The sequence below is a fragment of the Protopterus annectens genome, chromosome 5.part0 (assembly GCF_019279795.1).
Source record: "Protopterus annectens isolate FY-2018-M chromosome 5.part0, PAN1.0, whole genome shotgun sequence".
Classification (NCBI taxonomy): Eukaryota; Metazoa; Chordata; order Ceratodontiformes; family Protopteridae; genus Protopterus; species Protopterus annectens.
The window spans coordinates 1,358,293,728-1,358,315,566 of record NC_056735.1 but is presented as its reverse complement, the minus strand read 5'-3'; the positions used below and the strand labels follow the sequence as shown (position 1 = coordinate 1,358,315,566).

Genomic DNA, 21,839 nt, shown 5'->3' with positions numbered 1-21,839 from the left:
GGCAGGTATGGTGTTAAGGAGAGGAATGCAGAAGGTCAGATGGTAGTGGATTTTGTGAAAAGGATGGACATGGCTGTGATGAATACGTATTTTAGGAAGAGGGAGGAGTATAGAGTGATGTACAAGAGTGGAGGAAGATGCACACAGGTGGATTATATCCTATGCAGGAGGACCAGACTGAAGGAGATTGGAGACTGTAAAGTGGTGACAAGGGAAAGTGTAGTTAGGCAGCATAGAATGGTGGTCTCTAGGATGACGTTGGTGATCAAGAAGAGGAGGACAAGTGTGAGACCAGTGCCAAGCATCAAATGGTGGAAGTTGAAAAAGGGTGATTGTGAGGTGGAGTTCAGGGAAGAGTTAAAACAGCCACTGAGGGGCAGTGAAGAGTTACCAAATAGCTGGGTAACTACAGCAGAGATAGTAAGGGAGACAGCTAGAAAGGTGCTTGGTGTGACATTTGGACAGAGGAAGGAGGACAAGGAGACCTGGTGGTGGAATGAGGAAGTACAGGAGAGTATACAGAGGAAGAGGCTGGTGAAGAAGAAGTGGGATTGTCAGAGAGATGAAGAAAGTAGACAAGAGTATAAGGAGATGAGGAGCATGACAAAGAGAGAGATGGCAAAGGTTAAGGATAAGGCGTATGAAGAGTTGTATGAAAGGTTGGACACTAAGAAGGGAGAAAAGGACCTGTACCGATTGGCTGGACAGAGGGACCGAGCTGGGAAAGATGTGCAGCAGATAGGGGTAGTAAAGGATAGTGAGGGAAATGTACTCACAAGCGAGGAGAGTGTGTTGAGCAGATGGAAAAAATACTTTGAGTGGCTGATGAATGAAGAGAATGGAGAGAGAGAAGGCTGGATGATGTGGGGACAGTGAATCAGGAAATTAAACAGATTAGCAAGAAGGAAGTAAGGACAGCTATGAAGAGGATGAAGAATGAAAAGGCTGTTGGTCCAGATGACATACCAGTGGAAGCATGGAGGTGCTTAGGAGAAATGGCAGTGGAGTTTTTAACCAGATTGTTTAATAAAATCTTGGAAAGTCAGAGGATGCCTGAGTAGTGGAGAAAAAGTGTTTTGGTACCGATTTTTAAGAATAAGGGTGATGTGCAGAAGCTGTAGTAACTACAGAGGGATAAAACTGATTAGTCACAGCTTGAAGTTATGGGAAAGAGTAGTGGAAGCGAGGTTAAGAAGGGAGGTGATGATTAGTAATCAGCAGTATGGTTTCATGCCAAGAAGGACCACTACAGATGTGATGTTTGCTCTGAGAGTGTTGATGGAGAAATACAGAGAAGGTCAGAATGAGTTGCATTGTGTCTTTGTGGACTTGGAAAAAGCATATGACAGGGTGCCTAGAGAGGAGTTGTGGCATTGTATGAGGAAGTCAGGAGTGGCAGAGAAGTATGTAAGAGTGATACAGGATATGTACAAGGGTAGTGTGACAGTGGTGAAGTCTGCAGTGGGAGTGACAGATGCGTTTAAGGTGGAGGTGGGATTACATCAAGGATCAGGTCTGAGCCCTTTCTTATTTGCAATGGTGATGGACAGGTTGACAGACAAGATCAGACAGGAGGCACCATGGACTATGATGTCTGCAGATGACATTGTGATTTGTAGCGAGAATAGGGACCAGGTTGAGGAGACCCTGGAGAGACGGAGATATGCTCTAGAGAGGAGAGGAATGAAGGTCAGCAGGACTAAGACAGAATATGTGTGTGTGTGAATGAGAGAGAGGATAGAGGAATGGTGAGGATGCAGGGAGTAGAGTTGGCGAAGGTGGATGAGTTTAAGTACTTGGGATCAACAGTTCAGAGTAATGGTGAGTGTGGAAGAGAGGTGAAGAAGAGAATACAGGCAGGATGGAATGGGTGGAGAAGAGTGTCAGGAGTGATTTGTGACAGACGGGTACCAGTAAGAGTGAAACGGAAGGTCTACAAGAGGGTAGTGAGACCAGCTATGTTGTATGGGTTGAAGATGGTGGCATTGACAAAAAGGCAGGAGTCAGAGCTGGAAGTGGCGGAGTTAAACATGTTAAGATTTGCACTGGGTGTGACAAGGATGGACAGGATTAGGAATCATCATATTAGAGGGTCAGCTCAGTTTGGACAGTTTGGAGACAAAGTTAGAGAGGTGAGATTGAGTTGGTTTGGACATGTGCTGAGGAGGGAAGTTAGGTATATTGGGAAAAGGATGCTAAAGATGGAGCTGCCAGGTAAGAGGAAAAGAGGAAGACTTAAGATAAGGTTTATGGATGTGGTGAGAGAAGACATGCAGGTGGTTGGTGTGACAGAGCAAGATGCAGAGGATAGGAAGAAATGGAAACAGATGATCTGCTTTGGCAACCCCTAACGGGAACAGCCAAAAGAGAAGAAGAAGTGGATATCAGTTGGAAGCTAAATTGGGGGTGATTAGTGGATAGATTAGGGGTGTGATTTAAGTTTGTGGAGATTAGTTGATTTGCTAGGGATTGGATTGTTTCAGTGAAAAAGTTATTATAAGTGCCAGCTATGGTCTCTGGGGAACTATGGGTGTGGTTAGCCGGAGTTGGGGTGGTAGAATGACCTGGATGAAGTAGTTGATTTAAGCCTGCCCAGAACTTTTGAGGGTTGTTTTGGTGTTTTTGTAGGAGATTTTAGTAAAAGCTTTTTTTTATCTTGTAAAATAGATTTTTTTGTATCATTCCTGAGTTGACGATATTTTAGATGGTCAAGTGGGGCTTTAGTTGTTCTCCAGCTGGCCCAGGCTCTTTTTCTAGTTTTGATTTTAGCTTTGGTATCTTTTGTGGGCCATGGTGCTGTTTTTGATCTAGATTTTATTGTATGTGCTTGAGCATAGGAATCAAGGATACTTAGGAATTTAGTGTTAAAGTGAGTTATAGCCTCTTCTAATGGTAGATTTTTAATGTTTTGACCAGTCAACTACTTTTAGTTCATTTAGGAATATAGCAGTGTCAAAGTTTTTCCTGTTTCTGAGTGCTTTACATTTGGTCTGGTGAGGGTTTCCTGCCTTATGTTTTATGATATAGGTTAGTAAATGGTCACTAAGGTCATCAGGGAGAGTGCCAGCTGTGTACAGTTAGGGTTGGTTATTAACTAGGATCCAGTCTAGGATACTTTCCCTGCTGTTTGGTTTGTTTATCCTAGTGGGAGAGGTTATGATCTGTTTAAACCCAGATACGTTTATAGGAGTGGGGGGGGGGTTTGGAGGAGCAGGCGTACCAGTCGGTATTGAAGTCACCAAGAACTATGGTTTCTTGGGGATAGGTAGTGGATAACCAGTATAGGATATCCTCTAGGGTATTTAAGTTGCTGCCTGGTGGAATGTAAGCACAGACGATGTTCAAGCATTTGTTCTGGTTAATCTGTAGTTTGGTTATGAGGAGTTCAGCATTTTTGAATTTGGGGTGGTTGAATGGTGTCTCTATTAACAGAGTATTTTTGTAAAGGACTGCTATCCCACCTCCATTCCTTGTAGTACGGTCTAACTGGTGAAAATGATATCCTGGAGGTAGTATCTCATTATCAGTAGTACTAGGTTAGTATGGTCTAACCAGTGAATATTATAGCCTGGAGGTAGTATCTCATTATCAGTAGTACTAGGTTAGTATGGTCTAACCAGTGAATATTATATCCTGGAGGTAGTATCTCATTATCAGTAGTACTAGGTTAGTATGGTCTAACCGGTGAATATTATAGCCTGGAGGTAGTATCTCATTATCAGTAGTACTAGGTTAGTATGGTCTAACCAGTGAATATTATATCCTGGAGGTAGTATCTCATTATCAGTAGTACTAGGTTAGTATGGTCTAACCGGTGAATATTATATCCTGGAGGTAGTATCTCATTATCAGTAGTACTAGGTTAGTACGGTCTAACTGGTGAATATTATATCCTGGAGGTATTACCTCATTATCAGTAGTACTAGGTTAGTACAGTATAACCGGTGAATATTATATCCTGGAGGTAGTATCTCATTATCAGTAGTACTAGGTTAGTATGGTCTAATCGGTGAATATTATATCCTGGAGGTAGTATCTCATTATCAGTAGTACTAGGTTAGTATGGTCTAACCAGTGAATATTATAGCCTGGAGGTAGTATCTCATTATCAGTAGTACTAGGTTAGTATGGTCTAACCGGTGAATATTATAGCCTGGAGGTAGTATCTCATTATCAGTAGTACTAGGTTAGTATGGTCTAACCGGTGAATATTATATCCTGGAGGTAGTATCTCATTATCAGTAGTACTAGGTTAGTATGGGCTAACCAGTGAATATTATATCCTGGAGGTAGTATCTCATTATCAGTAGTACTAGGTTAGTACGGTCTAACCAGTGAATATTATAGCCTGGAGGTAGTATCTCATTATCAGTAGTACTAGGTTAGTATGGTCTAACCAGTGAATATTATATCTTGGAGGTAATATCTCATTATCAGTAGTACTAGGTTAGTATGGACTAACCGGTGAACATTATATCCTGGAGGTAGTATCTCATTATCAGTAGTACTAGGTTAGTACGGTCTAACCGGTGAATATTATATCCTGGAGGTAGTATCTCATTATCAGTAGTACTAGGTTAGTATGGTCTAACCGGTGAATATTATATCCTGGAGGTAGTATCTCATTATCAGTAGTACTAGGTTAGTATGGTCTAACCACTGAATATTATATCATGGAGGTAGTATCTCATTATCAGTAGTACTAGGTTAGTATGGTCTAACTGGTGAATATTATAGTCTGGAGGTAGTATCTCATTATCAGTAGTACTAGGTTAGTATGGTCTAACTGGTGAATATTATATCCTGGAGGTAGTATCTCATTATCAGTAGTGCTAGGTTAGTATGGTCTAACCAGTGAAAATTATATCCTGGAGATAGTATCTCATTATCAGTAGTACTAGGTTAGTATGGTCTAACCGGTGAATATTATATCCTGGAGGTAGTATCTCATTATCAGAAGTACTAGGTTAGTACAGTCTAACTGGTGAATATTATAGTCTGGAGGTAGTATCTCATTATCAGTAGTACTAGGTTAGTACAGTCTAACCGGTGAATATTATAGTCTGGAGGTAGTATCTCATTATCAGTAGTACTAGGTTAGTACAGTCTAACTGGTGAATATTATAGTCTGGAGGTAGTATCTCATTATCAGTAGTACTAGGTTAGTATGGTCTAACCGGTGAATAATATATCCTGGAGGTAGTATCTCATTATCAGTAGTACTAGGTTAGTATGATCTAATCAGTGAATATTATATCCTGGAGGTAGTATCTCATTATCAGTAGAACTAGGTTTTAGCCAGGTTTCCGTAAGACACAATGTCTGGGGAGTGGGTTGCTAGGAGGGCGTGTAGGTTGGGAATCTTATTGTTAATACTTCTAATATTTAGGTGAAAGGCTAGGAGGGGACAAGTGGGAGTAGAAAGGGGTAACTTGACTGTGGGGGTTATGGTAGAGGAGTGAAGGTTATTGGGTGTGTGTGGGCCAGGGTTGGGATGGATGTGCCCTTGTGCTACAAATTTATAGTGACAGGATACTCTAAGATTTAGGAGTTTGTTTATAAGTTTTATATAGTCTTTGTCTTTAGGATTATGTTTTGTGGCTTTACAGGGGTGATATTTTGTTGAGGGTGGTAGATTCAGTGTGCTGGGGATGGTAAAGTTTTTGGTGTTATGTGTTAAGTCATGGGTGGCTGTTTGACCATTTGGGTAGTGAATACCATGGTCATGTTTTTGTTCATAGGCAGTAAGATGGTAAAATAGAAATAGTATAGACAGCAAGGTAATTAGTATTTTTTTACTTGTTTGCATTTTGTTATGGGGGGGTGGGCCAATTTTGATGGGTGAGTGTGCTAACAGGGTGTGGAAGAATGGAAGAAAAGAAAATGGGTTAAGGGGGGAGGGCTGTTCAGTGATGTATGAGGCGCTGATTGGTATTTAGCACGAGGGGAGTGGCTAAATTTAGTTTAAATATAGCACTAGTGGGGGGTGGGAATTGGGGGCAGGGAGGTTCATAGGTTCATAGGTTCATAGATTAGTACTAGGCTAACTGCCCTTGCAAGCCATTTTAAGCCTAGACAAAATGGGGAGCGGAGCAAGCCCGAGTGCAGCGAGGGTAAGCAGAGCAGGGCTAACACTGACTCCAAGTATTTCCTTAGGCTTTTGGTGTGTATGGTTGTAAGTTTGGTTGAATTTTTAATTTTAATTTGTTTTTTGCACCAATTTATTGACTATGTTTAAGCTGCTGCACTGGCCCAACAAATAGTCAAATTGACTCTCCTCCTGGGTGTGCACTATAAATCATCCAAGTTCAGTCTAGATCAAATTTTTGAATCACTCTGCCACACTATTCCCAATATTTGTGTACTACTTCAAGCCAAAGCACATGATTACTTTCTATTAACCATTCCTCAGATTGCCACATCTGCATGGTGTGATATTCAGTGTTACACGCTGGTGCCTTTAGGCTGCTGTGTTGCACTATGTTGATCTTTATATCGCTCCCTCATAATGCACTGAACAATCTTTTGTGAAACTGGAAGACGCATTATTATTCTTTTCAGTGTTCCCATCCCCCAATGTATATGCATGTTATCAACTTGTGCATTTGCAAACACAGATTCATTGCCCCTCTCATTTTTGATAAAAATATTCCTATGAGTCCTAGTTGTATAAAATAAAGTTATTGTGCCCTTACAATACATTAGCTATAGGGTACAATTCTAACATCCTTCAAGTGCACAGTTTAACAAAACTTACAAAAACAAATAGCTCCTTGTCCATTCTGTACCTCATCAAATAGAAATTGTCTTGTATTCTAACCACCCTTCTATTAAACCTTCTTTAGATCATAATGATCATTGTGTCTAGCTATCATCTATTAGCCAAAGGTCCATTTCTGTCATACCTCAAATGCACAGCTTAAGAATTATTTTACCCAAATAGCTTATTAACCAACCAATATATCATCAGATATTGAAATAAATTGTTTCTAACCATCATCTGCTCAAATCAATTTAATATTATGTTTACCATACCAGCATGTAGGAGGGAGGAAATTAAATATCTGTAGCATATCTCTTAAACAGATAATAGCGATATACCTTAAGGTTTTGTCTTCATTATTTTACACACATATAGAAGGTTTATTTAAACCTTTGCCATAGATAGTTATATCATATATGTATACAACTCTGCACCTCTACTTACGTCTATTACAAACATTTTGGTAATCTCAGCTCTAATAAATAAATATATTCAATATTTGAAATGTGTTAAATACAATAGATAATACCGTAATGACTTAGATATGCAGTCCAGCAAATGTTAACCAAATATAAGCCATTGCTTACTGTATCCATCTCTAAATGGAAATGTTCTTTGTTTTAAACATCAATATAGCAGCTGTGATGCAAGAAACTGCTAATGTACTACTAATAGACAGAGGTAGCATATGAATGCTTTAGTACATGCATGAGTCCTATCAAATTATTTATGGTATGATCCCAGTTATTGTCATTATGTATAATATGCAATTATTGACCATGCGATGGGTAAGGCCAATCTCTTACCAAATAGGATAGGTTAATTCATGCACAAAATTGAAAATTTATGACATCTAGTATTTATCTATGAACCTGTGAACCTTTGAAAAAATATCCTTCCTTCCTTCCTTTCCATTCATTTCATCTCATATGGAAATATTAGTCTTTTGAATCCTGAGGTCCCAGTAGCAGTGCAGAAAGCAGTCTCCATTTTCATTCAATTTTCCTTACTTTTCCCATTCATCTTCTGTTTCCATTGACCTTATTTTTCCCGTTTTAAAAATGCTAACCTAATCTTCAGAAGAAGCATACATGGGGGCTTCATTTACTTTCGACATTATTTCATTTGCATTTGTAAATGTTAACATGCTCCTAGTCCAATAAGCTTTCATTACTGCTGATGACTTCATTCTGTGTTTCTGTCTATGCTTTTTACATTTTGAATAACCTTAAAATATTGCATTCTCTGGTGTCAACTTCAATATAAACAAGCAGGCCAGCAACTGAAAACCATCTTCCTGGTTGCCTTAATTGTCACAAAACCTGGTTCTTTTTCATAAAATGATATAAAGTGATTCCAGATAGTTCTAGACTATCCATATTTCTTATTTCTTTCAGTTAAATGTAATTGTGCCACTTTTTTAAATACCCAATGAGTTTTTGTAAAGCCATCCTACCATTGTTGTTTTTATGTAATCTGCTAAATCTATATCTTCTTCAACATTCAGCACAAAATCAATGTTATATTTTTCCTCAGTCATACCTCTATCATAACCACCTGTCATTCCATACAATTCACTTAGACATTTTGTCTGCTTTGTCATGAATCTTCTGATTTGCTTATTCACCAGCATCATAGGGTCTTGTAGTTGCATCCCATTGTCTTAACTAACTAACCAAATGTCCTGTCAGTTGCTGCCATAAAACACGTTGGATTTCTTCTAGCACCCTAGCTGCTGCCTTCACACTAAGTCAGATTATCTTGTTTGTATCAGCATCACATCCTTAACATTTCAATTACACCTCTAAATCTCCCCAGCACTCACCTTTTCCTCAAAACTCAGGTTTTTGACAGGACTTTCCATATATTCCATCATCAGTCTCCAGACTACACTTTCATATGCTAGTATCACAGATTCTGCCTGAGATGACTCAGTTTAACACAAAACATGAGACTTTGTTTATATAAGACACATACCCGAGGAGATAACAAACTTTGTGAAGCACAGAGAGACCACCCTCATTTCATAAAGCATTACAAGACCTCCACCATGACCCGTATCTTTTTATTATTACCCTTCTGTCTTTTCTATACCACACAGTGATATGATTGCTGTTGGATAATAGAGCCTTAGCCTGGCATCCATGGCACTTGCTGCATTGGTTAAGGCCACAATTAAAATGATGTCCCTTTCAGTGCATTCCTGCATCAGTCATTACACCCCCTCATGGTTCAGTACCTCAGTCAGTCCTCACTGTTTCTCAGTGTTGTAGCTTGGAATTCCCAATCATATCCTGGTAGGTTTTGATCCCCATGCATATTACCCACTTCCTTATAACCCACACCTTTATTCTCTACTCTAGTCTGTCATCCTCTTTATTATTATGTCAGTGAGACAGTACACTGTATAAATCCACTAGGTTCCCCCTTCCTCTGTCTTAACCGTTAGGGGATTTGACGTGACTTTTAACTCTAGCAGCAACCCTCATCCCAATCCTGCTTTTTCCTACCTGTCTGAGTTTATGTCTGATGCCCTCCTTTTATGTTGATCGTTATTCCATTCCCATTTCTCCATCATCTGCCATTTTTGAAGGCACTTCCATGTCTCTCCCATCTTGTTCTTGGCCCACATTTCTATAATACCAATAATATTCACCCTTACCTTGTGCATCAGAGCTTGCAGCTCTCCCATCTTCCTATACAGACCCCTTAGGATAATAGGAACTTGCTAGGTTATTGGCCTTTAGGGCTTTATAATCCTAGCCAAGAGTTTAGCCCATGTTTAGACAAGTCAGCACCCAAAGCCCCTGTCCAGCTGGGGGACAGGTCGAATCCCAGGGGTGTATTTTTTGTTTCCCATCCAGTAATCCAGGTTGTTCTTGAAAAGGGTTAATGAGATATTCTGCTTGACGGAGAGAGAGATTCCATTCCCCAGATGGGAGAGTGTCTGAGACACAAATCTGTCCTGCCAACAAGTCCTAATGATGTCACAGAACAGGTTGAGGTTGTGCATGTGGGTTACTCTAGTGGAGTTTGACTTGTGGATATGCAGCAGTCCCATCAAGGCGGGGTCTGAGATTGCTTTGTATGCCAGACAGAGGTCACCTCTGAGGAGTCTGTATGAAACTGAGTAGCGGGGCAGGGCTTTTAGCCTATCTGTGTAGGGTAGATGTTTAAGGCCCTGCATTCTTCTGGTGAGGAACCTCTGTGGTCTCTCCAACTGCTGCATGTGCTTTGCAAGGTACATGCTGAAGGGGGCATTGTGCTTACTAACTGGCCTTATAAGGGAAGAATACAGGGATGTTATGACCTCCTTGCCCCTGGATGAGATACCTTTACTTATGAGGTGGGCTATGTAGAAAGCTTTCTGTACAATGGAAGCAACATTGTGGTTAAACATCAGTTTGCTATTAACCTGGGTGCCCAAATCCCTCATGACTGATTTTGTGCTTAGGACATTGTTATTAATGTGATAATATGTGGGAACATCATTCTTCCCAAAGGGGATGATGATGCATTTTTTGGCATTCATCTTGAGGCCATGTTTCTGGCACTAGTCATTTGTTTGGGTGAGACCCTCTTGGAGGATGTCCACATCACTTGGGGATTTGAAGACCACTCCCAGCTTGCATCCTTCCTAGGATCATCAGATCACAGGAAATTACTAGGCTATTGGCCCTGAGGCCCTTATAGGCCTAGCCAAGAGTTTAGCCCATGTTTAGACAAGTTATCACCCAAAGCCCCTGTCCAGCATTCAGCTTGAAGCCATGTTTCTGGCACCAGTCATTTGTTTGGGTGAGAGCCTCTTGGAGGACATGGGGAACTGATGACCGCACCCAGCTTGAAGTCATCTGCAAACCTGGACAGCCATAGCTCACTGATTTTGGCCTGCACCTCAGAGAAGTATATCCTGAATAACAGAGGCCCCAAGACCAATCCCTGGAGTTGCCACTCATGGTGCCTTCCCCTATTTTGATTAGGTGGGTTCTATCAGTGAGCCAGTTTGCTACCCATCTGGTAACATATGGATTGATACCTAGTTGAGAGAGTTTATCTATTATGCCTGAGTGGGAAGTAGTGTCGAAGGTTTTGGCCAGGTCAAGGTAGATGGTGTGAAACATCTTCCCCTCGTCCATGGCTTTGGTGACTGTCTCAGAGAAGTCGACCAGATTTAACAGACATGACCTCCCCTTGAAAAGCCAAACTGTGTGGGGTTGAGTGTTTGGAGGTTGCCAATGTCCCTGTTAATGAGGTCCATGATAATCCATTCCATGTCCTTGCAAATCAGGCTAGTTAGGCTGATGGGTTTATAATTTCCCAAATCAGTGGATGCTCCACCTTTGTGTAAAGGGGTGATAGTGGCTGTCCTCTACTCAGCTGCGGCAAAGCTGGTACTCAGGCTTTGGTTGAATAGGGTGCCTAATGGGGCTGCAAGTTCATGCCTGAGTTCATGTAGTATGCAGCCTGGGATGTTATCGGGTACCATGGAAGCTGTATTTTTTGCCTTTGAGAGGGCAGTCATGACCTGTTCCCTAGAAATAAAGGGAGGGGGGCAGGTACTGAAGATGTCCTGATTTACTGATGGGGGGGACAGAGGAGTGAAGTTTTCACTGAATCTGTCAGCTCATAGGTCAGCTATATCTACAGCATTTGTGTATGTGGTGTCCTTGACTACCAGTTCTGAACAGATCTGGGTGCTTCCTTTGATATTGTAGACATATGTGAAGAAGGCCTTATTATTGTCTCTAGTAGATATGGCCAATTTGGACTCGAAGTTGGCTTTAGAGGACCTTACTAGTGTTCTTATTTGCTTATTCAGGCTAAGGAGAAATTGCTTCCAATTGGGCACTTGCTCCTTCTTGGTCCTGGACAGCAATTTTTTCCTTTTGTTATATAGTCTATTTATTACAGATGTCCACCAGACAGGTTTACTCTTCCTTGCAGAGGTTGATTTTGTCCTGTCAGGTATTCCTGATTCCATGCATCTATATAAGTGCTCATATAGTACTTTGGTGTAGAGTTGGACATTGATGCCAGTTCCAACAGAGGTTGAGGGGGCTCTGATGCTGTTTATACTATCCCTCAGGAGACTGTAATCAGCTTTGGAGAAGTTTTTTTATTTGACCTAAGCTAGAGGGGAATCAGCAGAGATACTGACTTCGAAAGTGACTGCTTTATGGTCGGATCTTACCAGGGAGGATGATACTGTAAGGGTGCTGCAGTGGTTACTCATGTTGGTTAATATCAAGTCCAAGATATTATCACCTCTTGTGGGGGTATTGACTAGTTGTTCCAAGGCATTTGCACTGATAAAATCGATGAATCTCTGGGCATTTCCACCCTTGCCCTGCAGATTAAGACTACCCAGCTGTAGAACAGAACATGTGTATGTAACTTTAAGAAGCATTTCCAGATGTAACACGTGCATATAAATACAGAGCATGTGCAGACAGCAGTGCCATTTTTAGAGAACAGCCAGAGTGTTAACACATATGAGTGCAGTAGTCAGTCTGTTTATAAGTTTAATTAAGTTTAAGTTACAAAGCCTCATTCCTGATGAGTATGTGTGCAATAAAGTTGCTTGAACTGAACCCACAACTGTTCGACTGTTTTATCTTGACCAGCCGAACGACACCAGCCACGGCAAAACTCATCCTAATTTGCTACTCTGATCTATTTTTCATCTCTTTTTGCCTTCTACCTACTGCAAAAATACTTGCCACACATTCTGCATCTGTCGTCTTCCATGCTCCCTCCCATCTTAGTTTAGAGATACATTTACTGAGCTCTATCTAAATGATACAACACTGAGAACCACTGCACCTTACATTTATGAATTCACAATCTCCATTGGCATGTGCCAACACACTAGCCAGGTAAGTTCATGTGATTCTATGCCTTATACTTGTCACTATGCTGTCCTTGAATTGCAATTCTCCCCGTAGTAAACTCTGCAATGACAAAGCACTATTGGTTTGTATGTTTTCATCTAGACATCCCTGACCTCCTTTATCGTGTTTGCCAGATTTCTATCCTTTATGTTTCCATAGCGCAAACCCTTCCATTTCCACAACAATACATTTTGTACTGTGAAATAAATGGGAAAAATATGGAACCCTTCAGTAAGAACCTACTAACAACGTCAACTAGGAAGAGCATAGGATTATTAAAATACATCACTTTACACATATAAAAAGTTAATTTCATGAATTAATATACTTCAGTATTTTTTACCATGGAGGTCATGGAATTGTGAGGAACATGAACTTTTTTAATACTCAAAATGAGGAGCATTTATCATCATGAGGTATACTTGAGAGGTTTATCTCTTACTGTTCCTAAACAGCTGCCTGATTCACCCATTCCTCCAATACAAAACCTGAGACACTTCCTATTCTCTCCCTCTTCCTTGGAACTCCTTGGAGACTCAGGACCCCAGACCACTATTCTGTCCTGCAATCTCTCATCCAGATTCCTTGATGTACATGGGATCCATTACAATGTATCATTTCAGGTCACTCCCTCTTCCTTTACATTCCCCAGCAGCATACTTACACTAGAATTTAACGCTCATTGCTCTTTCACTGTCTTATGGTTTGCTGTTCCTCCTCTTCTCTGACCTGTATTTGATGCCCTGCTTTATTGAATTGCTATTCTGACTACACCTCACTTTCCTTGGCATCTTGCTCTCATTCCCAAACAACCTGTGCCCTAGCAATATCATATCCCACTGCAGTTATCAATGGGATACGTTTCTTTGACACCACCAGTGCCTACCTTACCGTGGCAGACCACTGACTTCAGCTTCTCAATACTCCTTGTATTTTGCAGTGGTACTACCCAGCCATGCTCTGAGTCATCTTTGTTTGCTTTTGTGTTATGCAGCATGTCTGCCCCTCCCCTGCCTAGTGCCTGCCTCCTCCCCAATTACATAATACCCATCCCTATAGACTTCTTTTTCAAAGCTATAAAACCTGGAAGTCTGCTGCACTGTTAGTGATTATAACCAAAGATTTTATGTGTCATAGATCATCCAGACCCTTTTAGGAGTGATTTCCCAAGTGTAATGATGCTTTCAATGAAGCAAATGCTTACCAATTGTGTTGAGCCACTTTCTGACTGTGAACCCATACACAATTCTAGAGCACTATATCAACAACCAGAAGACACAGAGAAATATACTAAATCAAAAATTTAATAAAAATACTTTCTTATTGTACCACCTGGAAAACTAGATACATACAATGCTGCTATGTTCTGCGTGATTGATAGTTTATTTTTTCTGAGCCTTAGTAATTTTGTGTAAGCATTGTTTACCCAGTGGTTGTTTCTAGTGCATATGTATTTACTCTTAATGAGATACTGTGCTGCAAATACCCTTTTTACCATCAAATGGGATTTTTCTACATGAAAACTAAAGGTCTGAGAGAACGAAAGTTATTCTTTCCTCAAGTTGGAGCAACCACGTTGTTCATTATGAGGAGTAGGATGGTATTCCAAGAACCTCAGCCCCTCACAATAAGATACACTTTTACTGTTAGTATTTGGAGTGGCCCAGTGACGCAGCAGTTAGGGTTGCTACCTTGCAGTGCTAGGCCCTCCATTTAATTTCTCAGCTGGTGTTCTATGTGAAATCTGAATGTCCTCCTTGTGAAGACATGGATTATTGCTAGGATATCTGGTTTCCTCCCACATCTCAAACATAAAGAGATAAGTCTGGTGTGAGTGTGCTAGTGTTTTGCAATTAACTTGTATAACATCCATCCTTATGTTCTGTCGCTCCCTGTAATCCTGATGTGGATAAATTCAGTTTTGAAAAACAAAGGATGGTATGTTAATATTTAGTTTAAACAGTTTCATGGAAATTGTTTAGTAGTTAACTTATGTGCATTGTTTTGAGTTAGGTTTCGTTAAGTGCAACAAAGTAGGTTTCAGGTAGACACCTTTTGCATTATTACTATCAGGGGGGTTACAGGATAAAAGCCAAAGTGCCTTCTGCAGCAAACACCTACCATCTTCATCAAGAACCAGGATTTCACTTCCATGCTCTGTGTCTCCAAAATTCTGATTGATGTGGCTCAGAGAACTTTGAAAATGTGACTAGTTTTGTTAATATATTCCCCAGGATGTCAGAAGTGAGACTGATTTGGAATACATTTCCAGAAAAAAGCATTTTTCATATGTTCTATAATTTAGAGGAATATTTCTGTTGCCATAGAGACAATGAAGAAATTCCATGCTGGAGATCATGCACAGTTTCAAAAAAGCTAGTTATATTCATATGTCTGATGGCATTCCTCATACCACTTATAGATACAATCATGACATGTATCAAGTGTATCATTAGAGTATAGTTCAGTTTATTGTTATGCTAATAGACTGGGATACAAGCCTGGGAGCTTAGGGTACAGTTTATAGGTCTCTGTGCTTTGATTTTTGGTAGTTTTGAAACTACTTCAGTGATAGGAAACAAACTTCATTGTCTATGCTCAATGTTGACATAGTCTATATCTAACAACAAATTTGAAAACATTGCCACCATACCATATAAAAACTGACTCGATAAATGAGATGATATTTTCAGAGCTTTGTGTGATAAGTTACAGTAATATATCACCATCACCCATAGAAGATGATGAATTATGGTACAGATTTTTACAAAACGATTAATGAGTGATGTGGAATTGAAAGGCACATTTGATTCACTGATACATTTATATCTCTTACTTAATGAGGCAAACTGTTGCTTGTAGTAGGTCTACAAAGGAGACCTGAATAAAGTTGAAAGGTGTTCTACATAAAGTTGAAAACACTGTTGAACAGACCATCATTACAGCTCACACTACTGTGATGCAAGATACTCATTTTAAAGTTTTCTGCTAAAACTTATACAATACTTTCCCATAGTGGGAATTATGACATAATGCTTCTAACAAAAATTATGTATATTATAAGGCAGAAGGCTTAAGATCACATGACTTGCACAACGCTTACATGTTTGCCTTTAAAAGTATGAGTGGAATGATAACATTTGGGAACTTAAGATGACTTGAGTTTCAGTTTCAGATATATTATTTGTCATCCTCTCACTTATGGGTACTCTTGTATGGTGACATGATTGACCCAGCCCTCAACAGGAAAAAATGTTTATTGTCAAAAGGAAGAGGCTTGCATGTAAGCATATTTATCAATGGAGCAGTTAGAATTAACTTCAAAGGATGGAATAGCATTAGGGTGTTGTCATTGCTCACTTCTTTCACACTGCCCTATTCCTGTATCTATCCTGCACCTTCATATAGACACAGATTTAGAAATAGATAGGCAATGGTTATGCTGTAATACTATTTGTACTCTGACAGTGCATTCTGTAATAAATCATTACACTGAGTCCATATTCAGCTATGATTTCAGATTGGAAGGCAGATGAGAAATCAATACCAATGGAGCTGTATGAGCTGCAGCTTTATGTACACATGATACATTTTAATGCATAGGGGTAGGGAGAATATTAAACATAATGAAATAAGGTAGGTGGAATTCGTGTATAAAAGCCTAGAGTAGTCATTGCACAAAATGAATGTGATAAAATGCCGCCTAACTGGTGCATTAGTAATGTTTTTCCAATTAAGGTGTGCATGTCCAGTTGTGCTCTAAACTGTATGACTATGCATGTATATGTATATGTTTGTACATATGTGTATGTGCCTGTCTGTATACAGCATTTTACCTAAGAATAATTTGGTTTTAAGAAGAGAGTAAGTACTAGCACTATCTGTGCTGTAATTTATGTAGTTGTTTAACTACAAGGAACCACTAAGTAGTAAAGTGGGTGTCAGGCAGAGCATGATATAGCAGTAATCAAGCCTGCTAAAGTGCAGTCACTAAATGGTACTTGTACAACAGTATGTAGCACCTTGGAGAAATCCATGTTCAGTTAGGTATAGTCATCTCAAACGATACTGATACTGTTATTAAACTTAGCAAAAAGAATCCTCATTTATAAAGCCATGGGACATGTTATAATCAGGAACAAAGAGACCCACGCACATACGGTAAAGTGCACGGCCCAACCAAAACGTGTAGATCCAAAAACCAAACAGGCCAGCACTAAATTCTAACAAAGATACTTTAATAAAGGTATAAATGGACTAGAATACCCATAAATGAATGTACAAAATTAATGACACCCAAAAGGTGACAAAGCATACCGGTTTCAGCATAAAGCCTTCATCAGTGTTATCTCATATTATAATCAAACTTATAAAGTATAATATCAAGAATTTTATTAGATTTAACCCCCGACAATTTGACTATGTAAAGGGTAGGTCCTGTCTGTTTAATCTGGTAAACCTTTTCAAAAGATTACAGTATATATGTTGTATTTGGACCTTGTCAAGGTGTTCAACAACATTCCACATGTAGGCAAAATACAGAAATAAAATGCTTTAGAATGGACCCATTTGTGGTACGATGACTATTAAGCTGGCTGAAAGATAAAACCTACATGCTTTGAGTTGCAGGTGCCTTAAGGCAAAATATAAAACTGAGCGGTGATATCACTCAAGTCTAAGATGTTTACTTCACAGATCTCCAAGCTCACAGCCAAAATCTCTGGCTAACAATTTTTTCAGAATAAACTATGGGTTGTTGTTTTGTCACCCTCTAACTTCAAAACCATCCAGAATAAACTATCTTCAGTAAACTCTTGATGTTTAAAAAATGGGCTCAAAACTACATACCCATAAAGGCAATCACTTTAAAACCTTTTGTCAGGAAATACCATTATTTATCACAGATAATTGCCAAAAGAACATTAATGTGTAAAGAGTTAATCATTCCTTTATACTCGGTGTACTCAGCATTGATAAGACCAATTATCAAGTAGAACTAACCCATCAGGATGTACCTTACTAGACATATCAAACAATAAGACAGATCCAGAAGGTTCCTAAGCAAAAAGAGCAAAGGTCATGACCATGAGGTAAGAAGGAGAGGTCGGAAGTCTTGTCCATTTATTTATTCAGTGTCTTATTGAATTCTAGGGAGCTTCTATCTTCTTTACCATGTCATTAGAGACCTGGTTGTCCTGGACCTTCTGTACCTAAGAACCTCAGTGGCTCCAGCAATACTAGAACCAGAGACTTAAATCTTCATCAACACATAATTAAAATGCAGAAGAACATGTTTATAACTCAGCACCTCTCAAATGTCTAGAGTAAGCCTCCCCAGCATGATAAGCAGTGTGTGACTTGGTAGTATCTTTCTTTAAACATAACCTAAATGACGGGATGGACATCTACAAATTTACTCAGGGATTCACAGGTATGGCCTACCTATAGAAAGGTGCAGCCTGAGGGAGGGTACTGGCAAGGTGTACATGGTCATAAGATTCAATAGCCTTGAAATATTTCTGACTCTATGATACATTAGAAAGAATGAATGCATAAGCAGCAATAGATAAGGAAAACATATACACTTAATTACAAATGTAGACAATCTGCTTTAATCTGCTCTAACCAGAAGCGTTTGCAAGTGCAATTTATTTTACCAAAAACATATCCAAACAATAATTTGACTACTTACATCTCATACCTGTATCTCATGACTGACTGTTTTCTGAGTCAATAAAAAACAGAGATGCTTGAGAACAGAAAACTGCTGTTAAGTTTTTAATATATAACTTGTCATACAATTTTTATATGTTTAATGGGTATAGAAGGTAAACTATATGAGCATTCACATACTTATTTTTAACAATCTATAACTGATGCTTGGTATTGCACTCAATAGGCTATCAGAAAAAAAGGTAGGGAAAACTGTTTAGCAGTGGCACCCCTTTACAGATGCTTAATTACGGTGTTGTCCGATTTGTTCTATAACACCTACACATGCTGTTGTTTTATAGTCGTGTACAACATTCTTACCTTGCATTTCAGCAGAATCTGTCAGCAATCTGCTTTAAGAAGACAAGCCTGCTTGGGGTTTCAGATAGTATTCTGGTTTGCTATGTTGTCATCTGCCACCCAGTGGACTACAAAGCAGTTGCTCCAAATTATACAAATTGGCAAGGAAAAACAGTGACTTTTTTAAAATACTTCTTTGTCAGTACTCTTCTCCTAGCTTCCTACTATATGCCATTTGGCTGACATCTTGCAAATCATCCAGTATGGTGATAACAAGCAGAAGAATTTCTGTCTTGCTAACTTCAGTAGGGTGCTCATGCATTCAGATTATTCAGTATGTTTGCAATCAGTTCTGTCAATCACAGCAGAAAAGTAGATTTGTAATCTTAGTTCTGCACTGCATTATACTTACTGTACAAGGAGTGGGTATAACGTGCTGGCAGGATCTTAACTAGCCCTGATTTTACATCAGAAAAGCATTTATAGCAAAACACCAGGGATTAAAACTGCAAATAAATGTTCTGTGATCTAGTTAGTACCCTTTACATTTTCAAAAAAGGCTTGTAATACAGATCTTTTTTATTCTGGAAGGTTTTTCAGTGATAATTTTAGTTATTAAGACATGTTTCATGCACAATGTCACTTTTCCTGTTCCATGAGGTAAAAGGGAGGGAGTTAGGTGTTTGAGCCTCTGTATTCATGTCCTGTTTTAAGACAGCACTTGCTGAAAGCCCCAGATGAGTTATTCTACTCTACAAAGAATGATTGCAAATTGATAATTCACTTCCTTCTAAAATGACAGCAGATTAATAAGCCTGAACAAGAAGCTTTTTAAAGCCTTCTCCACTATACACTGTCCTTAAAACTATTACTACATTCCTGTTTTAATTCTTTTGTTCTCTGATATTTCTAATATATTTGGGTGGGATGCTGCTACTGCAACATGTGAGCTCACCTGTGGTTTGTACATAGAACACAAAAAGCTGTAGACTTAAGATGACATGTGGAAGCTTGAGTTTATCAGAATATTGCTGCTTTTGCCCTCAGAGCAATTTCTCAGTTTTTTCTGTCATTTGTGCTGCTATATCTGTCAAACATAAATACTCTTTCCACAATTAAACATGGCCAATTCATTCTCTCTTCACTGACCCCCCCCACCCCATTACCAGTGTTTGAGGGAGAGCTATTATTCAGGCAGCCACGAGGATGTTTTATCCCCTACCAGCAACCCAGAAACTTGAGACACTTCTAAAGGCCAGTCCCCACCCTCTGCTTTCCTTCAAGTGCCCATGCTCCCGATACACACCTGTAAGACCGCTACCTATCAGTAGCTTGGTGAGTGTACTGCCCAGGCTCAGCATGCATGTCTTCATCCCAGCCTCTCCACTGAGGGTCTTACACAGTACACAGCTGGATCTACACTTCCCTTCCCCCTAGCATATTCACACCCATCCTAGTCTGCCAGTTTTATCAGTCATGTGAGATACAGGTTATCTGGGGTCAGCAGTTTCATAGTCAGATATACATCTGTCTATACCACTGACGCTTCAGCTGCCATTCTTTTACCCCCAGCCTTTCCTCACTTACTCACAGCTAGCTGTAAAGCCCTCTGATCACTTACATTGTAGCACTGCCTCAAACAAGACATTACTGGATAGCAGCACACACCCTGTTTGCGAAGTACGATTTTGTCAAATGTAACTCTAATCATCTTCCATCTACCACCCAAGTCAGGTCCTCCTACATTTTCAACTTCACTCATCCTAGTTACCTATAGACATTTTTTATCATTCAAATCATGTCCTTCCTTTTGTTTCTCTCCACTAATCTGTATATATTCAGATTTCTTATTGTTGCTACCTAGGTCTGTATCTTTATTACCTACATTCCTTCCACAGCCGTTTATTGCTTGCATTCTACCAGACTAAATTCCCTTCCCCTGTTTGGCCATGAGAACAGGACTCAATACCCCAAATATTTCATTACCTGTGCCCTGCAGAATGATTTGTTTGTTTGTTTGTTTGTGTCTTTCGGCTTTTCCCGGTTATGGGGTCACCACAGCGGAACTCTGGTCCACTAATGATTGGCAGTAGAGTTTTACATGCTGGCTTGCCGGGCCTAACGCACAACCTTCAATGAAGGAACGCCCGTTCACGCATGTCGCCACACAGAAAACGCTCTAACTGAGAATCGAACGGGCAACGTCTAACTGTGAGGTGACAACGCTACCACAGCACCACCACCGCAGTATGATAATACTGGTATATTTGTAGTCAGGTCCTTGTGCTATGACCCTCAAGACTTTTGCCACTGCTATGTCACAGAGCACAGCAAGACTTATTTAGAGGTGATATTACCCCTGAATCATTCATTTCTGAATTCTACAACAAGTATAAATTTGTAACTTTTAAAATGTTACTAAAGTGCCATTACTTCACCTGAATTGCAAAGTTGCATTGATCTCTCCCTCCAACTATCCTCCTGCCATTTTGACTACCTTAATAACTACTGCATCATCAGAGTATAAGATATTATTTTTTCAATGTGGTATTTCTCACATAAATATTACATTGAATTGATCCCATCACTGCCTGTTGCATTTCATTGCTTAATGATTTTGCTCCTGAGAGTCACCTTCAAGAAACTGCTCTCTGTTTCAGTTCAGTCATGTAAACTCAGTTGCTACATTGTAAGCCATACTTATGTGACTTTTAATTTTTGTAACCATCCTACTGTGAGGGGTACAATGTCATATGTCTTGCTGATGTCCACATGGCATGACTTGATTACATCTGTGGTGGACAAGTCTCAGGCTGGCATGTCCAGTGCATTTAATCATTCTGTGATTTATTACCTGTAAAACTAATGTTCAGATATCCCCAGCCTGACACTCTAGAATACTTTCCATAAATGTCAGCATACTAGAAGTGAGTGTAACTACCTACAGCTGCCTAACCCCTTCCTACTGTCCCAGTAACATTACAAAAGGGTTATTTAAGCTACTGTTTTCTTCAGATTTTTCAGGTTTTTAAGTTAAGTGAGCATCATTCAACACAGGATACTTATCCTATATCTAGTGAGCAGCACAGGAATAAAGACCAGATTATATTATATTAACTTTGACTTTTAGCTTTTGAATTATTAATAATTGTGCTCTTGGATTAATCCTGCAT

At 39.6% G+C, this 21,839-nt stretch overlaps 1 protein-coding gene across 9 annotated transcripts in view; it reads left to right on the top strand.

Annotated features, from left to right (window-relative positions):
* DLG2 (discs large MAGUK scaffold protein 2) overlaps positions 1-21,839 on the top strand; it is a 4,792,098-nt gene that overhangs the window by 3,035,250 nt on the left and 1,735,009 nt on the right. The window lies entirely within an intron of this gene.